Raw genomic sequence first — 20,390 nt, forward strand, 5'->3', positions numbered from 1 at the left:
ACAGTCCAACTCTCCATCCATACATGACCACGGGAAAAACCATAGCCTTGACTAGACGGACCTTGGTTGGCAAAGTAATGTCTCTGCTTTTTAATATGCTATCTAGGTTGGTCATAACTTTCCTTCCAAGGAGTAAGCGTCTTTTAATTTCATGGCTGCAATCCTCATCTGCAGTGATTTTGGAGCCACCCAAAATAAAGTCTGATACTGTTTCCAGTGTTTCCCCATCTAATTCCTGTGAAGTGATGGGACCAGATGCCATGATCTTAGTTTTCTGTTAGACATTTTATTTATAGTCATTTTTAGAGAGAGGGATAACTTAGGTATGGCATTGGGTTTTTTTTTCTTTTTGCAGCTTGAGGCAGTTGTAAAATAACTTAATGTAGCTTTTTGCAACTGTGTATTCTATTTTTTTCATTTGGTGAAATTTTAATTGTTAATGTTTATGGCAAAGAAAAATATAATTTAAAAATAAATAAATGAATAAAATTAAAGTTTCCATTAGTTAGTTGAACATCCAGGACAGCAAATCACTTGTAGGACTTAAGATAATGATGTTGCACTGTTGTATCAGGGCTGTGTGAAGAGGTGTAGCTACTGAGGTGGATGGCAGAGGTGTTGGACCTGAGCCGGTGGCCACAGTGAGAAGCCTAGAGGGCAGAGCTGAGGAAAATAAGAAACCTACAGGAAGAGAAGGAGAAGAAGGGGACGACAGAGAATGAGATGGTTGGATGGCATCACTGACTCAATGGACATGAGTTTGGGTGAACTCTCGGAGTTGGGGATGGACAGGGAGACTTGGCATGCTGCAGTTCATGGGGTCACAAAGAGTCGGACACGACTGAGTAACTGAACTGAACTGGACTGAACCGTTACATTCATATCTCTACTTTTTAAGTCTGTTTCACTTAACTTGGATGAAATGTTCTTTGGACCAAGTGATACATTTCAAATGCAAGTGCTACATACTAGAATTTTTAACAGGCATGTGACTATAATTTAAATTTTGTCAAGCACCACCTTAAAATGGCAGCTCAGAGGTTAAAGCGTCTGCCTCCAATGCAGGAGACGTGGGTTCGATCCCTGGGTCGGGAAGATCCCCTGGAGAAGGAAATGGTAACCCACTCCAGTATTCTTGCCTGGAGAATCCCATGGACAGAGAAGCCTGGTACGCTACAGTCCATGGGGTCGCATAGAGTCGGACACGACTGAGCGACGGAACGGAACGGACCTTAAAATGAAATACTTTGTTTGCAATAATTATTTCAAATGAGTTTTTACTGATAATATTTTTCATAATAGTCTATCTAAGGGTAATTTTAATTAATATCCAGTACTAATTTGTTTCCAGAATAGAGGTTTGAAATATTGGCAATTAAAAGAAAATAATTTAAAATTGTGAACATTTATTAGATTTTATTGAGTATGCTGTATTTAATTATAAGAAACACATTCCTAGGTAACTAAATTGTTTTGTTATGACTGCTGTTAAATATCCAAAGACTAATTCTATAAAACTATCCAAAGACTACTCAATTTATACAGCAAATTTATACTCTAAAATGTTGCATTTTAATCAGAAATATTAATTATTTCATGAATTTACAATAGAGAAATAACTGATCAAAGTTATAATTTAATATATAAGGTATTATGGTTACCCAGGGAAATGACAGGGGGAAGGGATAGTTAGAGAGTTGTCGATAGACAGGTACTACTATATTTAAAATGGAAAACCAACAAGCATCTACTATATAACACATGAAACTCTGCTCAATGTTATGTGACAAGTCTGGATGGGAGGGGAGGATGGGGGAGAATGGATGCATATATATGTATGGCTGTATATGTATCCCTTCACTGTTCACCTGAAACTATCACAACATTTTTAATTGGCTGTACCCCAATACAAAATAAAAAGTTTAAGAAAAAAATAGCTCAGGTAACTTAATAAATGAGCATAACAAGATAATTATATTAGAATGATAAAATATTATATAAGTAAAAATTTTCTAAGTATAAAAAATTCAAATGATACTAGAATATGGAGTGCTGTGTTATTTTCTACAATCATGGTTTTGTTTCCTTTTTCATTCCTTTCACATCTATTCCTAAAATTCCTTATAGAATTTCTAGCTCTGTCTAAGCACAGATATTCTAGAAGAGAGAGGAAGGATCAGATACTTTCTTCAGACTGAGCTAAGAAGCATGGTAGTGTCACCAAAGTCCTGTTGTTTGATGGAAAAGAAGATCGTTTCCTGGCATCATTTCCAGGAGGTAGACTGTACTGTATCAGTTTAATGTAAACTGTTGATAAATATAATGTTGTCAATATGTTGTGGTTTTTTTTCTGAATCCAATATGGATTTCTTATTTTCATGTCATAATCATATGCTCAATTATTTTTGCTTTTCTTGCAGATCACCTCCCTTCTCTAAGCCTTATATTCAATTATAATACTATCTCTAGTTCAACCAGATGCTTCCCAGGTGGTGCTCGTGGTAGAGTGTGAACGTGAAAGTCGCTCAGGGGTTCCCAACTGTTTGGGACCACATGGACTGTAGAGTCCATGGAATTCTCCAGGCCAGAATACTGGAGTGGGTAGCCTTTCCCTTCTCCAGGGGATCTTCCCAACCCAGGGATTGAACCCAGGTCTCCCACATTGCAGGCGAATTCTTTACTAGCTGAGCCATGAGGGAAGCAAGGCACTATGCAAAGAGTAAGGAGTGGGTGGTTCCCCAGTTGTCAGAATGATCCTCTCACTCATTATCATATGTAATTACCCTTCAATGGTAAAAGAACCCTCCTGCAAATGAAGGAGATTTAATGAGACAAGGGTTCCATCTCTGGGTCAGGAAGATCCCTGGTGGACCACATGGCAATCCACTTCAGTATTCTTACCCAGACAATCACATGGACAGAGGAGCCTAGCACGCTACAGTCCATGGGGTTGCAAAGAGTTGGGCAAGACTGAAGTGACTTAGAAGGCATGCACTAGTTCAACCAAGATTAATTAATCAATCAAACAAATATCTTGTCACCTTTTGTCATTCTACTTTCTTTTTAGACTTCATCAACTTTAGTCAAAATAAACTATTTTTTGGAAAAAGAAGACTATATTTAATAGCTCAAGATTCAGTTCAGTTCAGTCCCTCAGTCATGTCCGACTCTTTGTCACCCCATGGACTGCAGCACACCAGGTTTCCCTGTCCATCACCAACTCCCAGAGCTTGCTCAAATCCATGTCCATCAAGTCAATGATGCCATCCAACCATCCCATCCTCTGTCATCTCCTTCTCTTCTTGCCTTCTCTTTTTCCCAGCAACAGGGTCTTTTCCAATGAGTCAGCTCTTTGCATTAGGTGGCCAAAGTATTGAAGTTTCAGCTTCAGCCTAAGTCCTTCCAATGAATATTCAGGACTGATTTCCTTCAGGATTGACTGTATGATCTCAAGATTATCAAATAAAATAAAGAATATTTTGAATAAATGCATTTGAAGGAAATTCAGAAATAACATTGTGCCCTTGTAAATTATGTGCTTTTTGTAAATGATGCTTTCAAAAAAATTTCTCTCGTTTTCTTGTTTAATTTGAAGAAATGACTCTAAAGTCAAGAATTTCAAGCTAAGTTAAGGAAAAAGTCAGTTATATAATCAGATAAAAGAGAAGGAATTTTCTGGGAATGGCTGGTTTTAATTGCTTCAAAATGCAATGTAAATATCAATGATGTTTTTAGATTGAAGTTTATTAAAAGGACCAAGAAACTCAGATTTATACTTCAGATGATAATTATACCTTTCTCTTTTTCAAGTCTCAGAAAGATAGACTATGTGCTGCTGAATTTAAACTTCAAGGGATTCTGAATTTTATTTGTAATCTCTAGTGACCAAAAGGGCTTCCTTGGTGGCTCAGATGGTAAAGAATCTGCCTGCAATGCAAGAGACCTGGGTTTGATCCCTGGTCAGGAAGATCTCCTGGAGAAGGGAATAGCAACCCACTCCAGTATTCTTGCCTGGAGAATTTCATGGGCAGAGGACACTAGTGGGATACAGTCCATGGAGTTGCAAAGAGGTGGGCACAACTAAGAGACTAACTCACACACACATACAATGATCAAAATTGTTCTTTTAATAACTTCAGATTTTTCTCATCAGTTTCTTCCTTTCTTTATTCTTAACAGCATCAACTCTTCAGGTTCTGACATACTTAACTTCCCAATATCCTATTCAATAATCTAATGTTATTAATATCTTTATTGTATTTTTCTCTTTTTACCAATAAAAATTCCTGACTAATCATCTGTTTTTCTCCCTGTCACATTATCCTGATCTCAAACGTAAGCATGCATTTTTTATTTCCCCACTCCAGTTTAACTACTTTTTTATTGAAGCCATTATATTGTTCCTCTTTGTTGAAACCCAAAGTCTCTCTTTTAATGCTTTACAGTCACTTTCTTATGTTTTAGGCTCTTCATCATGCTCTTCCTAGTATCCCTTTTGCCTGATATCTGTCTTATAATTCCATGGACATTAGATACACAGTTGATTTGTCCTGATTTTTAAAGCTCATCTTATCCTCCCAGTCATTAACTGTGCTTCAATTTACTGTACTCTTCTTTGTCCTATTCAATGGAGGCAAAGCCATATCAAATGTGGTTCTTGTTCTCAGTTTATTACGGTTTCGTGATGAAAGTGAAAAACCATGTAAGAAGATATAAATACTAATATAAGGCAGCAAATAAAGTCTCAGTGAATGGATTGCTTTGTGGATTAAAGTGTTTTTCTCCTTCAAAAATATTTTATTGGTATATAGTTGATTTATGATGTGTTAGTTTCAGGTGTACAGAAAAGTGAATCAGTTATACACAGACATATATCCAATCTTTTTTAGATTCTTTTCCCATATAGGCAATTACAGAGTATTGAGTAGAGTTCCTTGTGCTATGCAGTAGGTCCTTATTATCTGTTCTTTATACGTAGCAGTGTGTATATGTCAGTTTCAATTTCCCAATTTATCTCTACCTCCCAGTTTCTTCTGGGTAACCGTGCGTTTGTTTTCTACATCTGTGACTCTCTGTTTTGTAAATAAGTTCATTTGTATTATTTCTTTCGATTCCATATATAAGCAATATTATATATTTTTCTTTCCTTTTTTTTTTTGTATTAAGGAAACTTTGAGAGGCAGTTTGTTGGCTTTTGCAGTTTAGTAAAGTATGTTCACTCTCTACGTTTTTCCTGTTATTAAATCTTTCCATGGAGTCTTGTGAAAAGGACCCAACTGAAATATCCAGGTAAATTCTGATTATAGAACAGCAATCATCCTGAAACTATGAAAGGATTAGTCTGATTCCTGTGACTATGGACCTTTGCCACGAAATATTGTTTGTGATCAAGGCATTTGTGTGTTTGAGCAGTGGCCATTAAGAACGCAAAGTGTTATTTCAGTGTTTTGAATGACAGAGTACCAGCTTTCTTGGTGGTATTTTAAAAATAATTTCTTAAGGTGCTCTAGAGAGGGGCAAATCCACAATTACTTGAGTTATAAATCTATTGCAGTAGCCTATTTTTCAATTCTATAAAAGGAAAGAAGACTTTTAATTCTCCCTTAAAAATATTATTCCCAACAAGCATTCTCCTCCACCATCATTTTTCTCCTGTGAAGCAACACTTTTTAACAAAATCAAAAAATCATAGGATTTCAGAGTTGGGACTCACCAGAAACGTAATCTTATTGGAATTTGTTGTTCTGATACAAAATAAAAATAAGGAAGTAAAATAGGATATTTTAATATATGACTTAAAAATGTCAGAGAAGAGATTGTTTTATAAGCAGAACTTGGATAATTATAGGCTGAGATGCAGATCAGGAGAAGGTTGATCAGGCAGAGTCCTGGCAACAAGCAGAGGGAGGTTTGAACCAAAGCGCACATGAATTAGATAGTAAATCTGAGGAAACACTTCCAAACAGTGTTCCAAGGGCTAGACTTAGAAGATGATCATCGGGGCCAAAATGTGAGTGTATGTGTACAGGGAGGGGTGGCCAAATAATTCTGGATTAAAAAAATTGGACTGTTGTTTTCTATCAGAACCTCTCAGAGACTTTAATATGCTTGCATGGAAATGAAAAGAAATAAGTATATTGTGTACTGACAACACTTCTTTTTTTCTTTCTCTAAAGCAAATTTTAAAATCCATCACAGGGTAAAACAAAACTCAAGAGATGTTTCATTCATGACACAGGACAACACTTTTTTAGAAACATTTTCCCCAGTGCCTCTTATGAAGCCCAGCAGGCTGGTTGGCCCCAGTTCCTGTCTTCTCTCCCAGAACCTATAATTCTCCACCTTAAATCCACTGGTTGCTGCTGGCTCTGGTTTTTTCCTACCCTTCTCTCTCACCCTTTCCAAACTGTACCAGCAGTAAGCCTTGATTTTTTAGTTATTAAGTCAGTCAAATAGCTTCTAGATGTGCTCAGTGCTCCAATCCCATTGTTTTAACCATCACAAGATTTAGACTTTCTTTTTTTTTTTTAAACTAAAGGCTGACTTCTTCTTAGCTAGTTAGAGAAACAGAAAAAAAAAAAAACATTTACTTATTAATTTTAAAAAATTTATATTATATAATACATACATGCTAAGTGGCTTCAGCCATGTCTGACTCTTTGTGACCCTATGGACTGTAGCCCGCCAGGCTCCTCTGTCCATGGGATTCTCCAGGCAAGAATACTTGGAGTGGGTTGCCATGCCCTCCTCCAGGGGATCTTCCTGACCCAGAGATTGAACCTGCATCTCTTATGTCTCGTGCATTGGTAGGCAAGTTCTTTACCACTAGTGCCGCCTGGTAAGCCTACCCTATGCATACACAAACCAAAAGGTAGCTGTTACATGTTTATTAATATTCAGCAAAGAAGACTTAAAACAAGGGGTTCAGTTCAGTTCTATTCAGTCGCTCAGTCATGTCTGACTTCTTGTGACCCCATGCACTGCAGCACGCCAGGCTTCCCTGTCCTTCACCAACTCCCAGAATTTACTCAAACTCATCTCCATTGAGACGGTGATGCTATCCAACCAGCTCATCCTCTGCCATCCCCTTTTCCTCCCACCTTCAGTATTTTATAGCATCAGGGTCTTTTCTAGTGAGTCATTTCTTCACATCAAGTGGCCAAAGTATTGGAGTTTCAGCTTCAACATCTATCCTTCCAATGAATATTCAGGACTGATTTCCTTTAGGATGGACTGGTGGGCTATCCTGGCTGTCCAAGGGACTTTCAATAGTCTTCTCCAACATCACAGTTGAAAAGCATCAATTCTTTGGCACTCAGTTTTCTTAATACTCCAACTCTCACATCCATACGTGACTACTGGAAAAACCATAGCTTTGACTGGACAGACATTTGTTGGCAAAGTAATGTCCCTGCTTTTTAATATGCTATCTAGGTTGGTCATAACTTTCCTTCCAAGGAGCAAGTGTGTTTTAATTTCATGGCTGCAGTCACCATCTGCAGGGATTTTGGAGCCCCCCAAAATAAAGTCTCTCTTTTTCTATTGTTTCCCCATCTATTTGCCATGAAGTGTTGGGACCAGATGCCATATCTTAGTTTTCTGAATGTTGAGTTTTGAGCCAACTTTTTCACTCTTCTCTTTCACCTTCATCAAGAGACTCTTCAGTTCTTCTTCGCTTTCTGCCATAGGTGTTGTGTCATCTGCATATCTGAGGTTATTGATATTTCTCCCGGCAATCTTGATTCCAGCCTGTGCTTCTTCCAGCCCAGTGTTCCGCATGATGTACTCTGCATATAAGTTAAATAAGCAAGGTGACAATATACAACCTTGACGCACTCCTTTTCCTATTTGGAACCAGTCTGTTGTTTCATGTCCAGTTCTAGCTGTTGCTTCCTGACCTGCATACAGGTTTCTCAAAAGGCAGGTCAAGTGGTCTGGTATTCCTATCTCTTTCAGAATTTTCCAAATCCAGTTTGAACATTTGGAAATTCATGGTACCGTTGAAGCCTGGCTTGGAGAATTTTGGGGTACCGCTAGAGAAAAAGACATTTCAAAATGATAAAAGAACTAATTCTACAGAAAGATGCAGGAATCCAAAATCAGCATATTTTTATGCAATAATAGAGCTTTGAAATACAAATAGTACATATGACAGATTTAAAGGAAAAGGAAATTCAAAAATCTTATGTGAAGATCTCAAAACTTGCAGAAGATTTGAACAACTGTTAATTATTTTAACCTCATTGACTTACAAAGAATAGCCAACAACTAAAATAAACAACACCCACTCTTCAAGTATTTCCTTTATTTCTTCAATGGCAATTGGTCTGTGTAGCCCATCTTCTCCTTTCCCCCTACAGTCCTTTGGTAGAGGGAGAAAATTATCCAGGTTTTCATTTCTTTAAATTATTTTGCATTATTATTCAAAGTAATGTTCTTAATCATTATTCTTTTAATTTCCTCTATCTTGATGATAATTTTACCCTCTTTACTTCTGACTTTGTGCTCTATGCTTTCTTCCCAAGACCCGACCTAATTCCCCTACTGCCACTACTTTTTAATTGAGTTAACTAGCTGGTTTTCAATAGTATTATTTTTTAAATTTTTTTTTCTGAAGGATTATTACTAGGATTTATTTATTTATTGTTCTTTTATCACAAATTAATTTGGCTTGTATGAAAATATTGCTGAATTTGTGCATAAATGTTAATATATTCTGTATCTTCATTTTGAATTTTTATCCAAGGCATGATAAAGTGTCCTTTTGTGTTCTCCTTTTAATGTTTCTTGGTCTAAATTCTAGCTGTCAGATGTCTACTTGCTTTCTTTTTATTTGTGTTTGCCTGGTATAATATTGCTTGTTCTTTTATTTTTTACCCACTCAGAATATTTATTTCAGATCTGTCTTCTGAATGTAGCACAGAATATTGAATTTTGCTTTGTTAGGTAGTTTGAAATTCTTTTATCTATCAATAGGTAATTTAAGCTGTTACACAACTGTCAATATGAATAGTAACTTTGGTCTCTGTTCTTTCATATTATTGAACGTTATACACACTTTCATTCATTTTCGTTACGTAGCTAGTTTTAAATGTTCTCTTTCTCTGTGTGTGTGTATCAGCATACCTTTTGGCATTTATAAAGGTTTGCATTTTTTCATTGCAACCATGCTACTGTATTGGTTGTATTTCCGCTATTAAGCTGGATTAAAAATCACCTTGAAATCAATGTTTAAAACAATAAGCATCAACCTTTTTCGTGAGTATATGGATTAGTGATTTCAGTTGCATTGTTCCTTGGGTTTAAGCTAGACTGACTTCTGGGGCTATGCTGGCTATTGGCTGGGGCAATTTAGCTCTGTCTCTTACCTTCCTCTTACATTTCTCCAGCAGATAAGACCAGATTTCTTATGGCAAAGGCAGAATGGCAAGAGCCTAAGAAGCAACAAGCAAGTACTTTTTCAAACCTCTGTTGAATTATATTTGTTAACTTCACACAGGTCAAAGGAAATACTATGACAAATCCCAGAATCATAGTGGAAGACAAGAGGAATGAAGAATGGGAGATTATTTTTGCAATATAATAGAATTACAATTATTCTTATGCCTTTATATGATATCGTTAGGCATCCCCTTTTTGGAGGGATATTGACTTTATTTTTTTGTTTTTTGATTTATAATAAATAGTGAAATTAGCTCGTAACTTCTTTTTCCTCCCCTCCTCTTTCTTCTCATAGGATCTAATTTGAAATAATATCATTTTGTTTTCCTTGAATTCTTATAATGCAATCAGTGAGATGTGGAATTAGGCTAACTGAATTATACTCATTTGGAAAGAAATACCAAGAATAGGAAAAACATATTGCTTCCAAGAATGGCAGAAAATATAAAGATATCCAATCAGCCTTGTTGCATGTCTTATTATTCCAAGAATGTTCAAAAGCTTGAATTAAATTGTGGATTTAAGGAGGGTTGGAGTTTTGCAGAGGGAGAGAAGGGCTAGAGAGCAGAGGACAGATGCTATAGAACAGCTGGGAAAGGAGAGTAAAAACACGAGGGTCATGGTGAGTGGGGAGAGATTGTGGGAAAATGAACTGGGAAGTCTTTACCAAGTCAACCAATTACTGGAAGAAATAAATTTGAAGATTAAGAGTAGTCAATGGAAAGCAGACATTGGAAATCGAGGTTTTGGAGGAGATGTAGATTAGAGTATGAGGATGGGAGTGGATGGATAGATAAGGAAAGAGGATAACCTCCTGTGAGTGAAGTGAAAAAAATGTTTAGACACAAGACTTATCTCCCTTTTCACTGCAATAAACCATGGGCCATCTAAGGTCAAAGGAAACACATTAATACAAAAATATTTCATTAATGCTTATGCCTAGTTTTGTTCTATATACTAAGGATATGGAAGTGGTGAATAGTGCTGACCAGATACTGCTCTCATGGGGGTGACATTCTAGTAGAAGATTAGCCTAGAAGGGACTTTGACTTAAGCTCTTTCTGAAAATTGAATCAGTCAAGCTTATGTTGGAAACTGATACGTATCCGATTCAATGCTGAACTCTCTGGCAAGGTCCTAGATAAACTGAAAAGAGATCCGTATTATATAGGCTATACATATGCAGTTGGCAAAAATAATATAATTGTTAGTTCACTGAAAAATTAGTTACATATGGGGATCATATCATACTCAGAAGTACGTTGTATGTGTCTACTGGATCTTCTTAACATGTGGAACAAATAAATTTATATTAATATAAATAACATTTTTATATCACTGGATCCAATTGATCTTGATAGAATACTTATGGTATCTTCATCTATAGGAGCCCCATATAAAGACTCCCCACTTAGCCACAGTCTCCCCAGAGCACTCATTATGTTTTCCCACTCTCATACCAATTTCACAACTATGCCCCCAAAACAAACTTCCACAGTGATGTTGCTAACAGTGTCTCTTAAGAGAACATCAGCATCTGTGTCAGTTTATTGTCTCCAGATGCCCAGAACTATCACTGGCAATTCGTCAAAGTTCTTGAGGAGATATGAGCTCCATATAGATGTTGGGGGTTGGGCAATAGAAGAGAGAGATTTCTGTGTAATTTCATGCCACAGCTTTCCTGGGCTGTTAAGCAGCCCTCTTGTATACAGAGTTCCCAAATTCTCTCAGACCAACTTCTCTAACCAGCTATTGGCTTTTGTTGAATCTAATGAATTTTATCACAGTAATTAGGAGTTTGGACCCTGGAGTTACATAGAACTCATTCCCTTCACAATCTCTAATACTGCAGACTTTAAGAGGCATCTATTTATAATGAATAGATTTAAAAAATGCTTACGAATGGATGATTAAATTGCAGACTGTACATATATGTAGATTATCCAGGGAAAGTCATATTATAAAACATATTCTAAACTTTTAGTATAAATATGTAGAAACTATCCATTAAAATAAAATTTTACTACATCAGCATATTGCTAGGAAGTAAATTTTTATATGGGAAAATGAAAAGTGGATAAGCAAAATAGTTTCTTTATCTCTACCTTCAATCATGAATTCTGGTCATAGAAGTGGGAATCATTAAATGTAATGGACTAGGAATGAAGTGTTGCAAAAACCAATAGAGGCAAAGACAAAAATAGATATTGTATCCTTGAAGCCAAGACTACACTTATCCAGACAAGATCTGTACCTCAAAATTCAAAACATGTTGGCCAATGAGCATCCTCTGGGAGCCATTCTTTCCTGGACTCCTTGTGGTTTAAGTACCAAAAAATAAAAATGTACATATTATAGATGAAGTATCTCTTATTTTTGCTTATTTATTGGTTTCCTCTTTTAAGCTGTGATTGTGCTGATTCAGATCATAGTGTGTGAAATTCAGCAATAGGATACAGGGCAACAGCCTGACAAAGTTTGTAACAGAATCAAATTATCAGGACTCTCAGAGATCATTGTGATAGTAACCCATGCTGTGTAACTGATATGGCCTGATTAAAGTGGAATTTAGCATTTGTTTCTGGGTATGTGAAGAAGTTTTGGTTCATATAAAAAGTGCCATTTTTTTCAGTTGCTTGATTTGGTTCAATGATCCTTTCAAAGCGATAAAGGAAAGAAAAAGAACATTTTCAACTTGACACTTTTCTGTTCAAAAAACCGAAACATCTCATTTGTGCCAAACAATACGGTCAGCAGAATTATTCCTTACAGTTTCCTGAGGGAACAAAAATAATGAATAATCTGGTCTTTTGACTGCGACCTCTTTGGATTTCAACAGGTTTTTCTTTTTTTCCTTTTAAAATGAAGAGCGAAAATTCTAAATCTATTGTGAAATGGTCAACATGTGAGCCCCTGTTCACTCACTCAGCGACTTGATACATGCTTTTCTCAGTACAATCATGTGGTGTTGGAATGAAACAGCAACAACGCTTTGACGTGGAAATCGATTGAAATCAAACAAAAAAGAGCCTGTTAGAATTATACTCTGTGTAAAACTTCTGTCCAGAAAACCTTCCTTGGAAACTGAATTCCATGATTATATGTATCTGAATGAAAACATTCCAAAGACATTTTTACTACTTGTTTTTATTACTGTTTACTTGTTTTTGTTTGCTGTTTTGTATAACTTTAGTATCCAAAAGCCATAACGCAGCTTCAATTTCCCTTCCAGTATAGAAAATTTGATATTTATTTTTAGCTTTTATTGCAAAAAACCATGTTACCTGAGAGGGAGCAATTAGGTTTAGTAAGAATGTCTGTCACACAACCCTTTGGGAGGAGAACTTAATTGTGTTTTCCAAATAAGAAAGAATGAGATACATTTTCCTCTTTCCCCTGTAAAGAAGGCCAGCAGGGCTTAGCTCCAGGAGGCCTGAGGATATTCTTCCTGTGGGAGAGCTGAAGCTTTTGTTTTCCAAGACCTAGACTCTTGACAAAGAACTAGGTTTGGGGAGAGGAGGCTGGGCTGGAGCTTCATGAGAAGCAGCTACTAGGTCTGTTTCAGAAAGCATCTCCAGAGACAGAGCAGAGGCAGGTATTTGTGAGGTGAGCATGGAAAAGGTACCTTCTGCATGCAATGCCCTGGATGAGAAGGAATGGCTGGATGCTTGGGATACAGCTGGAGACATTAGGCCCATTTGAAAGGAACTACAGTTTCAGTTTCTCAAAGCCAGTACTTGTCAGTGTCAAGTATAGCCGCAGAGCAATGTGACTCTCACAGCGAGGTTCAAAGCCTCCATCCTCCCTGCTGCCCCGTGAAAACCCTAGGAGACTTATCTGCGAAGAAAACGGAAGGGACCTCCTCTCATGACCTGACAGAGAAGTCTGTCCTCACCAACTCTGGCAGGTCAATATTCATTTGATTCAACTATTCAAATCCAGGGGATTAAACTCAGAAAATTTAAACGGGTTATTCTTTAGCCGGGCCTGACATTTTTTAAAGAACTGCTTAAATTTTCAGCTCTCTTATCTGTACTTTCCATCTGAAAAGTAAAAGTTTCAGCCCAGTATATAGTCCAAGTTTCCTTTCCTAACTAAAAGGTCTGAGGACAATTTCTTGTTTTATTTGCATCAATAATTAAGAAATTCTTTTTTGGTTACTTTATTCCTTTGTGTTCTGCCTCCAATTTCTCATATTACTTAGCTTTTATTTTGGAAATGGCTGTCATTAATCAAGCATTTCTGAAGCTGTCTTCTTTCTTCATGTGTACTTTGGGTAATATTCTAATTTGTTCCTCTGAATTTCTTCTTGTTTTCTGTGAAATACCTTCTAAAATATGTTGACATTAGTGATTATAGTTCCTGTTTGTGATTTATGGTAGGAAAAATTTAGCTTAAGTATTTAAGTGTCCAATGCATCTACATTAAAACCCAAAAGAACAAAATAGATGATCACATGTTTCTGTATCAGAAGACTTTCTCAGAGTTAGGAATCCTCTCCTGGCCATCACTACATCCTTAAATATTAGCCCTAGGTCTGGCAGATAACATTAAGTGTCATAAACAACTCATTAAGCAATTGAATGAATGAATGAGTGTCCTGAGGCAAGTTCCCCATTTTCAATAAAAAAAAAACAACAACAAACAACTTCCCTTTGAGAAGATTCACTGAAAAACAAAGAATTTAGCCTCCATTTAACCTAATAATATGTCTGCTCATACTAATGAAACTGAAGTATTAAATTTTGGAAAACAACAAGAGAAGAAAATAGCTTTTCTAAACATTAGAGAAAGTACTAAACAGGGCCACTTATTTTACAGTAGATTTAAATATTCTTTCTTTTAAATTCACATCTAGGAAACTACTATAGCCCTCTATCTTCAAAGTCTATGTTAAAATAATTCAATTTTTGGCAAACATACCCAGTAGCTAGTGGTGCCTTCAATACATTGTGCCATTCCTGGGCCTTCCTAATTAACAGATACTAAGCCACAGGTTTTGTATCTTATCCTACTGTAGGTTATAGTCCATGAATTATAAGTTCATGGATCATTTATGGAAAGTTCTTCAATATATGTGAACCATCTGTACACATGGTAACAATCATATTTTTTACAATGGTTTAAACACATCCTTTAACTATTTCTTTGACTATTTATTAATTAATAGTTAACAGCATTTATAGAGTGAAATATTAAAACAAAGGAATGTTACTGATAAAACCAAAGAGTAACTAAAGTTCAGATTAGAGAAGTGTAAATAACTACTTCTAAAAGGCTAAGAAAACTCATCATGTTAGGAAGGTGGTATCTGCTTGTTTTCAAATTATTATGGAAATATATTTCAGGATAGTCCTTAACTATTCATATTTCAAATATGTATTTATATTTTAAAGTATTTATTCATCGCTTGATAATATTACTGAAAGCTCAGTCTCACCGTACATAGGTGCAAATCAAACCCTAAGACAGAGTTTTGGGTGAAATAGAAAAAGGATTCCTTTATTGCTTTGCTGGGCAAAGGGAGACACACTAGGCTTCTACCTCGAAAAACTGTCTCAATCCCAGAGAACTTGATGAGGGTGTCAACCACAAATTGGTGCTTACCAAGAGAATTAGCCATCTGCCTCTGGAGACTGAATCCTTTGTTCCTGCAGTTGTTGACTTTCAATAAGACCTGAAGGGAATTAAAGGTGGACAGTGAGGCACTCTGCTCCAGGGTAACTGGTGGAACAGGTCCTAATATGGACGGATATTTTCAGGAACTGATTTCATAATCCCAATCCTTCTGTTAGTCAGTTGCTCAGTAGTGTCTGGCTCTTTGTGACCCCACGGATTGCAGTATTCCAGACATCCCTGTCCTTAATCATCTACCAGATCAGCCTTCTTTATGGTCCAATTCTCACATCCATACACGACTACTGGAAAACACAAAACTTTGACTATACGAACTTTTGTCACTAAGGTAACGTCCCTGTTTTTTAATATGCTGTCTAGGTTGGTCATAACTTTTCTTCCAAGGAGCTAGCATCTTTTAATTTCATGGCTGCAGTCACCATTTACAGAGATTTTGCAACACAAGAAAATAAAATCTGTCATGGTTTCCATTGTTTTCCATCTATTTGCCATGAAGTGATGGGACCAGATGCCTTGATCTTTGTTTTTGGAATGTTGAGGGTTAAGCCAGTTTTTTCACTCTCCTCTTTCATCTTCATCAAGAGGCTCTTTAGTTTCCCTATGCTTTCTGCCATAAGAGTGGTGTCATCTGGATATCTGAGGTTATTGGTATTTCTCCCGGAAATCTTGATTCCAGCTTGTGCTTCACCAGTCTGGCATTTCTCATGATGTACTCTGCATGTAAGTTAAATAAGCAGGGTGACAATATACAGCCTTGACATACTCCTTTCCCAATTTGAAACCAGTCTATTGTTCCATGTCCAGTTCTAACTGTTGCTTCTTGACCTGCATACAGATTTCTCAGGAGGCAGGTCAGGTGGTCTGGTATTCCCATCTCTTTAAGAATTTTCCACAGTTTGTTGTGATCCGCGCAAAGGCTTTAGCATAGTCAATGAAGCAGAAGTAGATGTTCTTCTGAAATTCTCTTGCTTTTTCTATGACCAATAGATGTTGGTAATTTGATCTCTTTTCCTCTACCTTTTCTAAATCCAGCTTGAACATTGGGATTTCTAAGTTCATGTACTGTTGAACCCTAGCTTGGGTAATTTTGAGCATTAATTTGCTAGCATGTAAAATGAGTGCAATGGTGCAGTAGTTTGAACATTCTTTGGCATTGCCCTTCTTTGGGATTGGAAGAAAACTGACCTTTTCCAGTCTTGTGGCCACTGCTGAGTTTTTCATATTTGCTGGCATATTGAGTGCAGCACTTTCACAGCATCATCTTTTAGGATTTGAAATAGCTCAACTGGAATTCCATAACCTCTATTAGGTTTTCATAGTGATGCTTCCTAAGGCCCACTTGACTTCACATTCCAGGATGTCTGACTCTAGGTGAGTGATCACACCATCGTGATTATCTGGGTCATGATGATCTTTTTTGTACAGCTCTTCTGTGTATTCTCGCCACCTCTTCTTAATATCTTCTGCTTCTATTATGTCCATACCATTTCAGCCCTTTATTGAACCCATCTTTGCATGAAATGTTTCCTTGGTATCTCTAATTTTCTTGAATAGATCTCTAGTCTTTCCCATTCTGTTGTTTTCCTCTATTTCTTTGCATTGATCACTGAGGAAGAGTTCCTTATCTCTCTGTCCTATTCTTTGGAACTCTGCATTCAAATGGGTATATTTTTCCTTTTCTCCTTTACCTTTTGTTTCTCTTCTTTTCTCAGCTATTTGTAAGGTCTCCTCAGACAACCGTTTTGCCTTTTGCATTTTTTTTATTAGGGATGGTACTGATCACCACCCCCTGTATGATGCTATGAACCTCTATCTATATTTTTTCAGACACTCTGTCTATCAGATCTAATCCCTTGAATCTATTCCTCACTTCCACCATGTAATCATAAGGTATTTGTATTAGGTCATACTTGAATGGTCTAATGGTTTTCCCTACTTTCTTCAATTTAAGTCTGAATTTTGAAATAAGGAGTTCATGATCTGAACCATAGTCAGTTCCAGGTCTTGTTTTTGCTGACTGTTTAGAGCTTCTCTATCTTCAACTGCAAAGAATATAATCAATCTGACTTCAGTTTTCACCATTTGGTGATGTCCATGGCCAGAGTCGTCTCTTGTATTGTTGGAAAAAGGTGTTTGCAATGTCCAGTGTGTTATCTTGGCAAAACTCTATTAGCCTTTGCCCCACTTCATTTTGTACTCCAAGCAAGGCCAGACTTGCCTCTTATTCCAGGTATCTCTTGACTTCCTACTTTTGTATTCCAGTCTCCTATGATGAAAAGGACATCTTTTTTTTTAGTGTTAATTCTAGAAGGTCTTGTAGATTTTCAGAATAGTTCAACTTCAGCTTCTTTAGCATTACTGGTGGGGGCATAGACTTGGATTACTGTGATATTGAATTGTTTGCCTTAGAAATAAATGGAGACCATCCGGTCTTTTTTGAGATTGCACCTGTCAGCTACAAATTATCACTTACCTGTCAACGACAAACTGGCACTTATTTGCCAGTCCCTAAGATGGCAGGATGGCATCACCGACTCGATGGACATGAGTTTGAGTGAACTCCGGGAGTTGGTGATGGACAGGGAGGCCTGGCGTGCTGTGATTCATGGGGTCGCGGAGAGTCGGACACGACTGAGTGACTGAACTGAACTGAAACTGAAACAACAATCACAATGTTGCCGTCTGCCTCTGCAGAGATTGAACCCTGTGCTGCTTCAGCTGTTGACTTTCAACACCCCAGATGGAGTTTAGGGTGGAGTGAGGCATTCTGTGCTCCAGGGAATATGGTGGAACAGGTCTTTAGATAGTTGGATATTTTTACCAACGGATTTAATGATCCCAAGCCCTGCATCTGATTGTATCCAGAAAAGCACTAAATCCATTCATGGTGACATCAGATCTTCCTGACTATGAGAAAACCTCTTGTAAAGCAAGCACTTGATTGCATTGAACTCTCTCTTCACTAAAACCTTATATGTTGCCCATCCACCATCTCTCAGAGCTATCCGAGGTGCTGCCTCCCGGACTACAGTCTTCATTTGGCCTCAAATAAAACTTAACTCTCAACTCTCAAGTTGTGCGTCTTTTTTAGTCAAAACACCCCTACAGGGCCCCACGTGGTTTCACTAACTAAAACCTATTTCGAAAATTGTGAAAGCATTGTTTTTTTCTTATTCATCATTTATATTTCATTTGTTCCTTCTAATTTTAAGTATTTATTGCATTTTGAACTCTTGTTGACTATAAGGGCTACTTCGTTTCCTCGAGAGGTTCTTAACTCACAGTAGTAGATATAATGGTCATCTGAATTAAATTCTAAAATATCTTTTAAAAGCACTAAAATCCCTTCATGGTGACTTCAGCTCCTTGTGACTAGCAGAAAAACATTTTGTAAGATGAGTGCCTGACTGCCTGAACTCCCCCTTCACCAAAATCACATATATTGACCTTCCCCCACTGCCTCTTTGGAGCAGTTTCTCAGAGTTGGCTGAGGCGCTGTCTTCCAAGCTGTCATTCTTCATTTTGTCCCAAATAAAACTTAACTCACAATTCTTACATTGTGCATCATTTTTTAAGTTGACAAGGATTCTTAGAACAGTGGGTCAAATGTGGGGTCTCTGACAAGAATAGGGTGTGTGAAGGGCTTGCATTGCCATCCTCTCACCTTAGGTGGTTGCTCTCCTAATCTTAATGAGTTTATCTGGTCCCTTTAATCTTGCCTTAGGTATTTCTTGACTACTCCTCCCTTGACTAGCTATGGTTTGAGTCTGCCCTTTGAAACTCTAGGAAGGTCTTGGAGGCTGGAGTCTTGCCTACAAGAAATGGGGGGGCAGGGAATGACCTCTGTGCCTGGGAGCCCTACAGGGCTCCACTTGGTTTCACTAACGAAAAACTATTTTGAAAATTGTGAAAGCATTGTTTTTTCTTATTCATCATTTATATTTCAATTTTTCCTTCTAATTTTAAGTATTTATACAAATGTCTTAACGTATAAGTTTAACTAATGATGCTATCAAATATGCACATATACATTTGGGAGCTTCCTTAATGGCTCAGCTGTAATGAAACTGCCTGAAGTGCAGGAGACATGGATTTGATCCCTGGGTAGTGAAGATCCCCTGGAGGAGGAAATGGCCTCCCACTCCAGTATTCTTGCCTGAAAAATCTCATGGACAATGGCTCAAATGGTAAAGAATCTGCCTGCAATGCAGGAGACCTGGGTTCAATCCCTGGATCGGGAAGATCCCATGGAGAAGGGCATGGCAACCCACTTCACTATTCTTGTCTGGAGAGTTTCATGGACTGAGGAGCCTGGTGAGCTACAGTCTAAAAAATGGCAAGAGTCAAATGTGACAGCACACATACACACAGGGCACACAGCAGTCCCAAACTAAACACTGTATAATATCACACATTGGTCTATTACTTACATTTCTATGTTATAATCTAAAACACTTCTGTAAATATTACCTCATTCCCTATTAAGAGGATCTATGTGATGGAAATTGACTCCATTCACAATTTTATTTGAGTTTAAATATTTTACACCATGTGCCAGAGTTAAAGCTCACAAACCTTTTCTATTTTCAAGTTTCAAACCCATGTGTTAGGTAGTTAGAATAGGAAAAAGGAGTCCAGAATGACAATGACTAAAAGACAAAGAAGGGAAAAGCCCGTGAAAATAGAACAAAGGAAGGTCCGAGGACCAGAGTGAGAACCTCAGGTGGAACAAATAGCCCTCCTGGCTAGCTCAATTTACATAGGGCAGGCTCAGAGGGAGAAGAAAAAACATAAAAAAGAGGAGCCAAAATTGAGCCTCTGGCTTCTCTTCTCTTCACTTCTTTTGGGTCGGCCCACCCTCACACCTCAAGGATGTATTTTTTTTTTTTTTGCTTGCCAAATAAAACTGAGCTGTAACACTGGTCTGTCCATTGCTTCAAATTTTTGTTGCAGCAAGACAGAACTGAGGAAATTACACAGTCCCCTGACATCTCTGGTGCCATGACTCGGATTCAACCTGGCTGAAACAACTTCAGCTCAGCCCCTGTGAGGCTGAGGCCAAGCACAACAGAAGCACAACTAGGCAAAGGCTCACGCAGTGGAAGCTGAATGCAAAGAAAATCCAGCACAGTGGTAGTGAACATCCTTGTGGTGTGAGGGTGGGCTGACCCCAAAGCAGAGGTCTCAATCTGTCTTGGCTTCCTCCTTTTGTACATTTGTCTCCTGCCCACCTGACGCTGCCCTACGTGAATTGGGCTAGCCAGGAGGGCTGTTTGTTCCACCTGAAGTTCTCACTCCAGTCCTCAGATTTT

This window comes from Moschus berezovskii, chromosome 19 (assembly GCF_049115385.1).
Source record: "Moschus berezovskii isolate FMDL1 chromosome 19, NW_MosBer_1.0, whole genome shotgun sequence".
Taxonomy (NCBI): Eukaryota; Metazoa; Chordata; class Mammalia; order Artiodactyla; family Moschidae; genus Moschus; species Moschus berezovskii.